This window comes from Xyrauchen texanus, chromosome 36 (genome assembly GCF_025860055.1).
Source record: "Xyrauchen texanus isolate HMW12.3.18 chromosome 36, RBS_HiC_50CHRs, whole genome shotgun sequence".
Taxonomy (NCBI): Eukaryota; Metazoa; Chordata; class Actinopteri; order Cypriniformes; family Catostomidae; genus Xyrauchen; species Xyrauchen texanus.
This window is the reverse complement of record NC_068311.1, coordinates 4317822-4330908: the sequence shown is the minus strand read 5'-3', so window position 1 is coordinate 4330908 and position 13087 is coordinate 4317822. Positions and strand designations below refer to the sequence as shown.

The 13087-nt window shown below is 36.8% G+C and overlaps 1 pseudogene; it reads left to right on the top strand.

The window, feature by feature from the left end:
- Nucleotides 1-13087, top strand: part of LOC127629769 (glutamate receptor ionotropic, kainate 1-like) — a 45624-nt pseudogene that overhangs the window by 15696 nt on the left and 16841 nt on the right.

The window sequence follows — 13087 nt, the reverse complement described above, 5'->3', positions numbered from 1 at the left end:
TCATGCAGGTTTGTTCCTGTTCATCTAAGCAATGAAGGCAGATGGAGTGATTGTTAAAAATTATTTATTTTTGCAACTTAGTTTAGTGGCAGAGAAATCGAACACTTCATCTTTATCAAAATGACAAGATATACAATAATGCAAATATTTTTTCTGTCTATGCAGGTGGGATTTTTGAGACGCTTGAGAATGAACCAATTAGCGTGGAGGAACTTGCATTCAAATTCGCAGTTACCAACATTAACAGAAACAGGACTTTAATGCCCAACACCACTCTAACCTACGACATACAGAGAATCAACCTGTTTGACAGCTTCGAGGCTTCCAGAAGAGGTTCGAGTCTGATATCAGTACTTGAAGGAATGTTACAGTGAAAGTCTATGGGGCAATCCATTGGGATACACTGAGAGAAGGTTAAAATACAAACACAGAAGTACATTTACATGCACAGTTAGGATCAAACTACAGCAGGTTGTTCATAGTCTTCATATCAGTCTTCATATCTCTATCCAAGTATACATGACACAATGTGTAATCTTTGAATATGTGAAGGAGGGACGTCAGATGAGAAAATTATAAATATATTTTGGAGCTTGCAAGCAAGTTTGCTGGACGAAACAGACCTAAAATTGCATTATCTAGGTCTGTTAATTTGACGTCACAAAAAGTTGACCGTTACAACGATGACAAATTATCATTATAGACCTACGGATATCCAACTTTTGAAGTGCATGTAAATGCGCTGAATGTTTTGAAAACATAGCTACCAGGTCTGTTTCTGAACATATTGGGACCATAAGCTGTTAGGAATCCCCCATCCAGCCCCACCCATGAATTGTAGTTACATACTCCCTTCCGTCTCAGGCCACAAGGGGGCCCCCTATAACTGTCTAACTGAGCCATAACAGCTGCCTGAATATCAATCACTGTTTTTAGTATATTCAAAATAATAATACTAATAATCATTAAAAAATGACCTTGCTTTATGGGGCCCCTGTTGGCTAGGGGGCCCTAAGTGGCTGCTTATACCGCTTATAGGTAGAAACGGCCCTGATGGCTTCAAGACATTAGCATTGTACATGTTAACTTGAGACTAGTGTGATGATATTGCTTGCTAACCTTGTTTGAGCAAAGCTATATCCAATCTTTCAACTCCTGTCATGACTATGTATAGTCATTAAACCCAGTAACATTCATACGATACGTTCAACGATACCAGAAAGGGACTGCTTACAAAGAGTAACACATAACCAGAAGTTTAGAACTAGAACTAGAAGTTCATTCACGTAGAACAGTTTTAGTACAACTACTAAAAGTTTGATTAAGACAATTTGACAGCTCAAACAGTGGAATTAATATAAGTGCTTAAACAAAAACACAAGCTTAATATTTCTGCATTTTAACCCTCAGGAATGTTGTCCCATAGACTTCCATTGTAGTGATTTTTTACAGTTTGAGGGATGGATCAAAATTATTGTCTGTAGTAATTGATAGAGCTTGTATTATTTACCTTATATTAAATTAGAAATATTGGTCACATATCTATGTTATCAGTCCTGTTCTAATAAAGTTCCTGTTCTTGTCTCGAGTGCAGCCTGCGATCAGTTGGCTCTTGGTGTTGCCGCAGTCTTCGGCCCGTCTCACAGTTCTTCAGTGAGTGCGGTTCAGTCCATCTGTAATGCTCTGGAGGTCCCACACATACAGACTCGCTGGAAACATCCATCTGTGGACAACAAAGACAGCTTTTACATCAACCTGTACCCAGACTATGCCTCTATCAGTCGAGCTGTGCTGGATATAGTGCAGTTCTACAAGTGGAAATCCGTAACTGTGGTGTACGAAGATGCAACAGGTGAGCTGAATGATCAGAAATGTGATTAAAACAAATCTGGGATCCTGGATATCAAGCATACCGATCAAACTGTAAATTTCAACAATAGCAGGTCGAAAGTTCTGTTGCTGAAATCGGTCTATGCTGAGCTAAATTTGAATCACTTCCCCTCAGTGGCCAAAGCTGGTAGTGTTGTTGAACATATGGGCACTTGTGAGCTCCAGTTTCTGAATGTCCACAGTGTGGGGGCAAAAGCAAGTTGTATTTTTGTTGTAAATTATGTAATTTAGAGTGAAAATGCAACTTCAAAACGTGCTCACCATTGTGTATGTGAATACCAGGAGCACAACTACAATATATGCAATGCATAGGGGCATCACACAAGGGCGCTTTGCAAATAAATGTAAAATATATACTACAAAAATGAAGTCTAAATACATTTACAGGCAACCAGTGCAAATGTCACTCCTCCAGGAGACAGATATTTGAAAATGAATTTGCATATCTGCAATGCATTTTACATTTTATGGAAAACGTTATTAATATTTGCCTTGAGATCATATCTGGGATGAGCCATTTGCAATAATATCAAACTGCAATATGCTTCATGATTGCTGAGATTATTATCATTATTATTCAGTGGTGGTAGCATATGATTACAGTAGTGGCCAGAAATATTGGCACCCTTGGTGAAAAAAGCTGCATTGTTTATCCTTTTGATCTTTCATTCAAAAAATTCACAAATATCTAACCTTTAATTGAAGTAAAATATTTTTCTCCAAAACGTATTGGCCATAATTATCGGCACCCTTTTATTCAATACTTTTTGTAACCTCCCTTTGCCAAGATAACAGCTCTGATTCTTCTCATATAATGCCTAATGAGTTTGGAGAACACCTGGCAAGGTATCTGAGACCATGTGTCTATACAGAATCTCTACAGATCCTTCAAATTCAGAGGTCTATGTTGGTGAACTCTCCTCTTCAGTTCACTCCACAAACGTCCTATGGGGTTCAGATCAGGGGACTGGTATGGCCATGGCAGAACCTTGATTTTGTGGCCAGTGAACCATTTTTGTGTTGATTTTGATGTTTGTTTTGGATCACTGTCCTGCTGGAAGATCCAACCAGGGCCCATTGTAAGATTTCTGGCAGCGGCAGTCAGGTTTTGATTTTTTATCTGTTGGTATTAGATAGAGTCCATGATGCCATGTATCCGAACAAGATGTCCAGGACCTCTGGCAGAAGGTTTAAGGTTGCTAGTCTTGTTATCTTGTTTATAGTTCTGCCTTTTCATTGGTTAACTTGTTTGTCTTGTTCTCCCATGACATGTATTTAAGCCTCACGTTTGCCTTTGTCCATTGTCAAGTATTGTTTGTGAATGTAAGTTGTTGGTGCACAGAATTCCATGTGTTTGTTTCATAGTCAAGCCAAGTTATGTCAAGTCAAGTTTAGTCTAGTCATTCACGTTTATGTTTTGTTCACGTTAATGAATAAACTGCACACGGGTTCTCCACTTCATCGTCATCGTCTGCTTGCCAGCCTGCCAGCCATTGTTACAGATGTAGGTGATATCTGATTTATTATTATTATTTTTTTTTTTGACTTTCTGACCCCAAGACCCAACTAATTTCTCCAATTCTCCAGCTGTGATCCTTGGAGATTCTTTGGCCACTGGAACCATCCTCCTCACTGTGCACACTGTGAGACAATATAGACACACGTCCTTTTCTAGGCCATTTCTTAACATGTCCAGTTGATTGGAACATCTTAATTATTGCCCTAATGGTAGAAATGGGTAGTTTCAATGCTTTGACTATTTTCTTATAGCCACATCCTATTTTGTGAAGCTCAACAACCTTTTGCCACACATCAGAACTATATTCTTTAGTCTAACCCGCTGTGATTGATGGATTAAGGGAATTTGGCCTGTGTGTTACCTCATATTTATACCCCTGTGAAACAGGAAGTCATGACTGAACCATTTCATGTTCCCAGTCACCCATGTGCATTCAAAAATGTCAAATATGAATGGGAATATACTTCATATATATTTTACTCATAAGAATTTCTAGGGGTGCCAGTAATTGTGGTCAATGTGTTTTGGAGAAAAATATTTAATTAATAATGAGATATTTCCCCTCTTTCAATTGTTTTACTTTTTTGTGAAGTTTTTGAATGAAAGATCAAAAGGAAAAACAATGCAGGTTTTTCCACAGCCTTCTTTGCTCATATTTACCAAGGGTGCAAGTATTTTGGCCAATACTGGAACTGTGTGGAATTCTTCAAATGTGCATATTTACTTACCAAAAATGTTCCTGTTGAGGGAAAGATGGCTCAAGTACTGTTCCTGTTTAATGAAAATTCTCTCATCATTTACCCTCATGCCATCTCATTCTTTCTTCTGCTGAACACAAAAAAAAGCAAATATTTTTATAAGAATATTTCAGCTCTGTAGAGTCATACAATGCAAGTGAATGGTGACCAACATATTGAAGCTCCAAAAGCACGTAAAGGAAACTTAAATGTAATCCATAAGACTCCAGTGGTTAAATCCATGCCTTCAGAAGTGACATGATAGGTGTGGGTGATAAACAGATCAATATTTATGTCCTTATATTACTATCAATCTCCACATTCACTTTCATATTCTTCTTCCTTCATTTTGGCGATTCGCATTCCTCATGGAGGAGAATTTATATTAAAAAAGGACTTAAATATTGATCTGTTTCTCACCCACACCTATCATATTACTTCTGAAGAGATGGATTAAACCACTGGAGTCATATTGATTACTTTTATTGTTCCTTTATGTGCTTTTTGAGCTTAAAAGCATTGGACCCTGTTAACTTGCATTGTATGGACCTACAGAGCTGGGATATTCCTCTAAAGAATAAAGTCATACACATCTGGGATGGCATGAGGGTGAGTAAATGATAAGATACTGTCATTTAAATTTTGAGTAAAAAATAACTTTAATTTAATATCATTAATATGTTAATTTTAGGGGGTTTCAAATTAAACATTTATTGGTAATTTGCTAAATATAGCCATGAAGCTTCTGTGCAGCTCTTAATACCTTTAAAGATATGGTTTTTGGGTCATGAATATTGTATTTACATGTGATATTTTAAAGGGCTAATTCGTCTACAAGAGCTGATCAAGGCACCGTCACGATACAGTATCAAGATTAAAATCCGACAGTTACCAACAGGAAGTAAAGATGCTCGACCGCTCCTTAAAGAGATGAAGAAGGGAAAAGAGTTCTGCGTCATTTTTGACTGTTCATACCAGAGTGCAGCAGATGTCCTGAAACAGGTAAAACATACATTGCATACAGTGAAGTACTCAATATGATTATATCATATTTTGTGACATCATCAAATCCTATTTTGTATGGTACATTTGATAAAATATGAACTCCCATGTGATTAAATTCATTTTTCGATTACATTTGTTGAGTTATTTGATTCTATGTTGTCACATCCATCCAGCTTCTATAGCCGCTTGTCCTATGTAGGGTCACGGGTAATGCTGGAGCCTATGCCAGATGGTTCGGGCCAAAGGCAGGGAAACACCCTGGACAGTTGGCCAGTCCATCACAGGGCTGACACACACAAACATTCATATTCACATTTATATTCATTTAGAATTTTCAATTCACTTAACCTGCATGTTTTTGGGCTGTGGGGGAAACCGGAGCACCCACGCGAACATGGGGAGAACATGCCATTTTTATTTTGCATTCATGCGATTGCAAGCCATGTGTATTCAGTGAATTAAAAGTCCATTTGTGTCTAATGTTCATGTCCCTTCAAGGCAGTTCCTTTAGTCAGCCTAAGAATCTCTCTCTCTCTCTCTGTTGTAGCTGTTGTCGATGGGCATGATGACAGAATACTATCATTTCTTCTTCACCACTCTGGTAAGTAAATCTCCAACATAATATGTGTCTTTAGGTTTAGATATCTCTAAGGAATGAGTACTTGAATGGAGTGTTTTGCGTTATGATACATTGCAGGACCTGTTTGCGCTGGACTTGGAGCCGTACAGATACAGTGGGGTGAACATGACGGGCTTCCGTTTGCTCAATATCGATAACCCTCAGGTGGCATCGGTGGTGGAGAAATGGTCCATGGAGCGACTACAGGCTCCACCCAAACCTGAGACTGGTCTGCTGGACAGCATGATGACAGTCTGTGGATCCTCTTTTCATCAATTTTATTACAGATTTTAAACAGAATACATTTTTATTTTATTGTAATACATGTTATATACACAATATATATTACCAGTGATGGTATCAGATCGGAATACTGAATGATTTCACGGTACTGTACTTCAATTATTACAAATCATATATATGTATTATCATAAATCGAATCATAATCATAATATATACTCTGGCGTCCAAAATTTGGAATAATGTACAGATTTAGCAGTTTCTGAAGGAAATTGGTACTTTAATTCACCAAAGTGGCATTCAACTGATCACAAAGTACAGTCAGGACATTAATGATGTAAAAAAACAGCACCATCACTATTTGAAAAAAGTAATTAGGCTGGCCCCATTTCCAGCAGCCATCACTCCAATACCTTATCCTTGAGTAATCATGCTATTATAAAATTGCTAATTTGGTACTAGAAAAACACTTGCCATTATATCAAACACATTTGAAAGCTATTTGGTTTGTTAAATGGTGCTTAACACTGAATTTGTGTTTGCCACAGTATGTGACAGACTGGCATGTCTTAAGAATGGCCAAAACAGCTTTCTCTAGAAACTCGTCAGTCAATCAGTGTTTTATGGAATGAAGGTTATACTATGTTTGAAATGGCCAAAAAACTGATTTCATACAAAGGTGTACACTACAGTCTTCAAAGACAAGGACAACTGGCTCTAACAAGGATGGAAAGAGATGTGGAAGACCAGATGTACAACTAAACAAGAGGATAAGTACATCAGAGTCTCTAGTTTGAGAAATAAACGCCTCACATGTCCTCCGCTGACAGCTTCATCGAATTCTACCCGCTCAACACAGTTTCATGTACAACAGTAAAGAGAAGACTCGGGGGTGCAGACTTATGGGAAGAATTGCAAAGAAAAAGCCACTTTTGAAACAGAAATTCAAAAGAAAAGGTTTGAGTGGGCAAAGAAACAGACATTGGACAACAGATTATTGGAAAAGAGTGTTACGGATTTTAACCCCATTGAGCTTTTGTGGGATCAGCTAGACTGTAAGGTGCGTGAGAAGTGCCCGACAATACGGCCACATCCATGGCAAGTGCTACAGGAAGTGTGGGGTGAAATGTCACGTGAGTATCTGGACAAACTGACAGCTAGAATGCCAAAAATCTGCAAAGCCGTCATTGCTGCATGTGGAGGATTTTTTAATGAGAATTCTTTGAAGTAGTTTATGAAGTTTAGAAAAAATTATTCAAATTGTAATAGTAATTTTTCACGTTATTAATGTTCTGACTATACGTTGTGATCTGTTGAATGGCACTTTGGTAAATAAAAGTACCAATTTCTTTCCATAAGAGCAAAATCTGTATATTAGTCCAAACTTTTGGCTGTATATAATGTTAGTTAAATTAATCTACAATGGTAGTTACATGGTACTCTAAAGTACTTCAAAGAATACAATGGTTCATGTTACCATGGAACCTTGGCCAAAAAAACATATTATTACAAAGTAAACAATACAAAAAAAACCCATGGTAAATATCCATAAAACATGTTATTACCTTAGTAAATGTCCAAAACAAAAACCATAGTCCCAGCTAGGAAATGTATGTTCTAAAAAACATTTTCCAAACCTTACATTGTGGTTGTGGGAACATGAAATAATCCAGTTTTCTTTGATGTTAGTAGAGCAGTATTTAAGGTTAATAACGTTACATGTATGTTCCAAGTGTTATTTACAACATTTGTTTCCAAACCTTTATTATTATTTGCCAAAGTTGTTGGAACATTCCCTGTTAGGTGGGGTATTACCAATGTACATGTCCAAAAACATGGTATTACCATAGAAAATGTCCCAAAAAAACAACAACAACAACATGTAATTACCTTAGTAAATGTCCAAAATAACAAAAAACAAAACAAACAAACAAACAAACAAACATGGCAATACAATAGTAAATGTCCAAAAAACAGTATTACCATAGGAAATGTCCAAAAAAACAAAAACAACAACATGTAATTACCTTAGTAAATGTCCAAAATAACGAGAGAAAAAAAAACATATCAATACAATAGTAAATGTCCAAAAAACAACAACAACAACAACATGTAATTACCTTAGTAAATGTTCAAAATAACAAAAAACTAAACAAACAAACAAACAAACAAACAAACAAACATGGCAATACAATAGTAAATGTCCAAAAAAATAAAAATAAAACAACAACAACACGTAATTACCTTAGTAAATGTCCAAAGTAACAAAAAACAAACAAACAAACAAACAAACAAACATGGCAATACAATAGTAAATGTCCAAAATAACGAGAAAAAAATAAATAAAATAAAACATAGCAATACAATAGTAAATGTCCAAAAACAACAACAACAACAACAACATGTAATTACCTTAGTAAATGTCCAAAATAACAAAAAACAAAACAAACAAACAAACATAGCAATACAATAGTAAATGTCCAAAAAACAACAACAACATGTAATTACCTTAGTAAATGTTCAAAATAACAAAAAACTAAACAAACAAACAAACAAACATGGCAATAGTAAATAGGACAATAGTAAATGTCCAAAAAACAGTATTACCATAGGAAATGTCCAAAGTAACAAAAAACTAAACAGACAAACATACAAACATAGCAATACAATAGCAAATGTCCAAAAAAACATGACATCACTAGTAAATCGCCAAAACATTGTGTAACATTAGTACATGTCCAAAACAAAATCCATGGTATAATCAATGTATAATTAATGATATAAATAAAGTAATATGTCTAAAAACATTGTATAACCAAAACACCATGGCCAAAAAACATTGTTTTACCATAGTAAAAGTCCACCAGGTATTACCATGTTAATGTGTACTGTATTTAAAAATGTTTTATAATGATACATTTTATTAGTATAAGTTCAGATGATTTCATAGCCTCTAATTTGAATGTCTTCTCTATTTTACATTGTCTTGTTGTGTAATGATTCAGAGACAAATGAGTTGTTCAATTATTTGAATGGATTCATTTAGTTTAGGTTACGTGTGTGATGGATTGTCTCTCTGTCCGTATTGCAGACTGAAGCAGCGTTGATGTATGATGCTGTTTATATGGTTGCCGTGGCATCCCAGCGGGCATCTCAGATCACCGTGAGCTCACTGCAGTGTCATCGACACAAACCCTGGCGCTTCGGCTCACGGTTCATCAGCATGTTCAAAGAGGTACAAATACACCTGTTTTAAAGCACATTTGGCCATACACTCCTGAACTAAAAGAAGTAAATGCACCTGTTTAATTAAAAAGTCCAAATGCAGTTTCACTTACTTTTCTTGAAATTATCTTGCACCCAATGTGTTTCAGCCAGTTTTAACGAGCTGAGGATTTACTCAAGGAAAATATCTCTCTTTTCCAATAGTCTGGTCTGAGCTTTTTGTTTTGGAGGAGATATTGTTGAGTCAGCAGTTGGCATTGCAGACTAAAGGATGGAGGTCTGTTGGAAGAGTGTTTAATGGCTCTTGCTGAATTACTGGAGCTGAGATCTACACTGGCTTTGCACCTAATGTCTGAAAATGGAGTCTGAATACACAGTCATCTCAGATTACTCAAGACTGTAATCCATCATCGGTGAAAGATGTTTGGTCTATTAATGACAGCATTAGAAAAATCACAATAGTCTTATTGGAGACATCTAGAGTCTTATTTACTCTAACAATTATACTCGGATATATTTATTGGCAAACAAAAGGAAATCCACCAAGCAGTCTCTGTGAAATTATTTCTTAAATAAATTAAATCCATATCCAGTAATCGGGAATGACTGGAAAGATCAAGAAAGGTCATGGGAATTCTAGAGAGCAGAGTGGCCAATTGCAGATAAAACGCTAATAAAAATAGAATTTAATTTAAAGGGACAGTTCACCCCAAAATTAAAATTTGCTCATCATTTACTCACCCTCATGCCATCCCAGATGTGTATGACTTTATTTCTTCTGCTGAACACAAATTAAGAATATTTCAGCTCTGTTGGTCCTCACAATACAAGTGAATGGGTGCCAAAATTGTGAAGCTCCAAAATGCACATAAAGGCATCATAAAAGTAATCCATAAGACACCAGTGTTTAAATCCATGTCTTCAGAAGCAATATGATAGGTGTAGTTAAGAAAAACCAATATTTACATTTGTAACTTTTTTTTATTTTATTTTTTTTTTACCTTTTTTTACTATAAATTCTCCTCCCTGCCCAGCAGTGGCGATATGCACGAGGAATGCAAATCGCTAAAAACAAAAGAAAAAGAACGTAAAAGTGGAGATATATAGATAAAAATGACTTAAATATTGACCTGTTTCTCACCCACACCTATTTTATTACTTCTGAGGACATGGATTAAAGCACTGGAGTCGTATGGATTACTTTTATGCTGCATTTATATCCTTTTTTAACCTTTAAAGTTCTGGCCACCATTCACTTGCATTGTTTGGACCTACAGAGCTGAGATATTCTTTTAAAATTCTTAATTTGTGTTCAGCAGAAGAAAGATATCTGATTATTTAGAACAACATCTGCCGATACCGATACCAAAAAATATGTTGTTCTTCTGGTTTTATGCTACCTTGTTTTAAATCACTGATAATTAATTAAACAACTTTTAAAGTAATTTATATAATAACTTTATTCTCTATTGTATGTCTCTGCAGAGTAACTGGTCCCATATATAATCAAAACACTGAAACAAAAAGTGCACTATTAACTCACATAAATGTAAGCGCAGCGTAGTTCTAGCGGGAAGACTAGCAGCTGTACATCATCGCACCATTAGCTGGGTAATTCCTAGCCAATCACATGCAAGCCATTGCTTTATAAGTCTGCTCACAATCGATCACATTGCCGTTTCAGTGTGCTAACACACAACCTCCACCACCCCACCACCACCAGTTGAGCCCTGTCCCGCACGGGGGTAGACTCCTTGCCCCTGCCTCCTATCTCCGGCAGGATATGACGGTTCCGAGTATAAGGAGACAGGGCCTACGCCATTACTTTTTTTATATTCATCAAATAAATGGCATACTAAACCTCACTCAAGCCTGCGTGTCTTCCCGATAGAAACTGAATTCTGAATAGCCTCTTGTCAGGCTCATGTTAAATAGATAAGATTTCTGATTAATTAACATGAATTGTTTTCTGAATAATTAAGCATATCCTTCGCTTTAGCTTTAACAAACGCATAGCAGTGCAAAGCTTACAAATCGCAACTTTTCTGTCAAAGTAATTCCACTCAAGAGACATCCTTGTAGTTAATGCATCTCTAATGTTCTTGACATGTACATTTATAGATGGACATTGAACAGTTCCATCTCCATCTGTGCTGTTGTCCAGTCCTGACGATCATGATGATGATGTGTTCATGTTTTTAATGAGAACTGACAGTTGTGACAGCTGTGACAGTAAAATCTGCTGGGTCGTGTGTGTTTGAACTCGTCATGCACGTGTTAATTGCAGCTCAATGTAAATCAAATGTGCAGTACATGATGATAAACAGGACGGATCAAGTGAGATTTACACTAGAGAGCAAATCTTGACAAAGGGCATGCAACCTCAATGTGAGGATATGAAGCTGTCTTTAAGACACATTTTAATTCTTAAAAAGCTGCAAAATTAAAGAAATAATCCATTGGAATTGTGCAACACTGTGTTTAAGACTTAGTACAATATCTTTTGACAATATCACATGTTGTGGTCAAACTCTTAGTAAAATAATCTTTGAATGATTCGTTGGACAGATTGGCTGTTCCATTTGTCTTGTGGCCACCACTTAAGCTAAACTCACATTTCCACTCCTCGTGAGCTTGATTAGAAAGTCCATTTACTGAAGCCTCCTTGTAGTACAGAGTGTGATCTATTGCTTTGGGCACTTTTGTTCATACTGTTACGTGACTCTTAGTGATCAATGTCTTTGGATATGTCTCATAGCTTTGTCCAAAGGCTATTTTTCACTGTTAAATGGGGGTGTTTTGGAGCAATTGTACCGAGAAGAGAAATATACTTACTGGTAACTTGAATGTACAGTATACGTTCAGCAGACCAGGTCAGTATAGTACTAAGAATATTTAAACCACTCAGTGTATGAGTAAATAGTTTGTTTCATCTGTCGAGAGGTTGTTAATCTAATTATGTGTATCCACCTTATTTTGCAATGTGGAAGTAAGCAGTGGCTTATTTCTGACGGTGACAAAGTTCAACTGGCATTGACGGCAGAGTAAATAACTAAAGGGTTATAATACCAGAATTTAGTAATATGGGCTTATTAACTGTCACACAACCACATGATTTTCTGCAGTCTGACAAGAACGGAGAGTAAAATGCATTTATTATTTTGCCAAGATCAAACAAGAAGCATTTTCCTGGCGGAAATATACACTGATGAGCCAAGACATTATGACCACTCAGAGGTAAATCGAATATTGTTGATCATCTACTAACAAGGCCACATTTCAAGGTCTGGGTAGATAAGATGGTTTATCTGATGACCCCTGTCCACTGTCAAATGCGCCTATAATGGGTACGTGAGCGTCAGAACCGGACATTGGAGCAGTGGAAGAATTTAATCTGGTCCGATGAGACATGTTTTCTTTTATAACACGTGGATAGCCATGCACATGTGTACTGTTAACCTGGGGAAGTGATGGCACCAGGATGCACTGTGGAAAGATAACTGGTGAAGGGAGTGTGATGCTCTGGGCAATGTTCTGCTGGGAAACACTGGATCTGTCCATTCATGTGGAAATCAAACCTAAACATTGTTGCAGACCAGGTACACCCCTCCATTGCAATGGTATTCCCTGATGGCAGTGGCCACGAGGAGGAGGGCATGGCCGGGCTGTGTGAGTGCACGGCTGGCGCTGAATCAGCTGATCATAGGAAAAGTGAGATAAAGGGGAGCTGGAGATGCCAGTTCGAGAGAGAGAGATGCATGTGGCTGTGTTGTGTGTGTCTGTTTTATATTGTTTTAAGTTGAGTTTTACTATTAAACTTGACGATTCGTGGTTTTGTCTCACCTGGGGTGA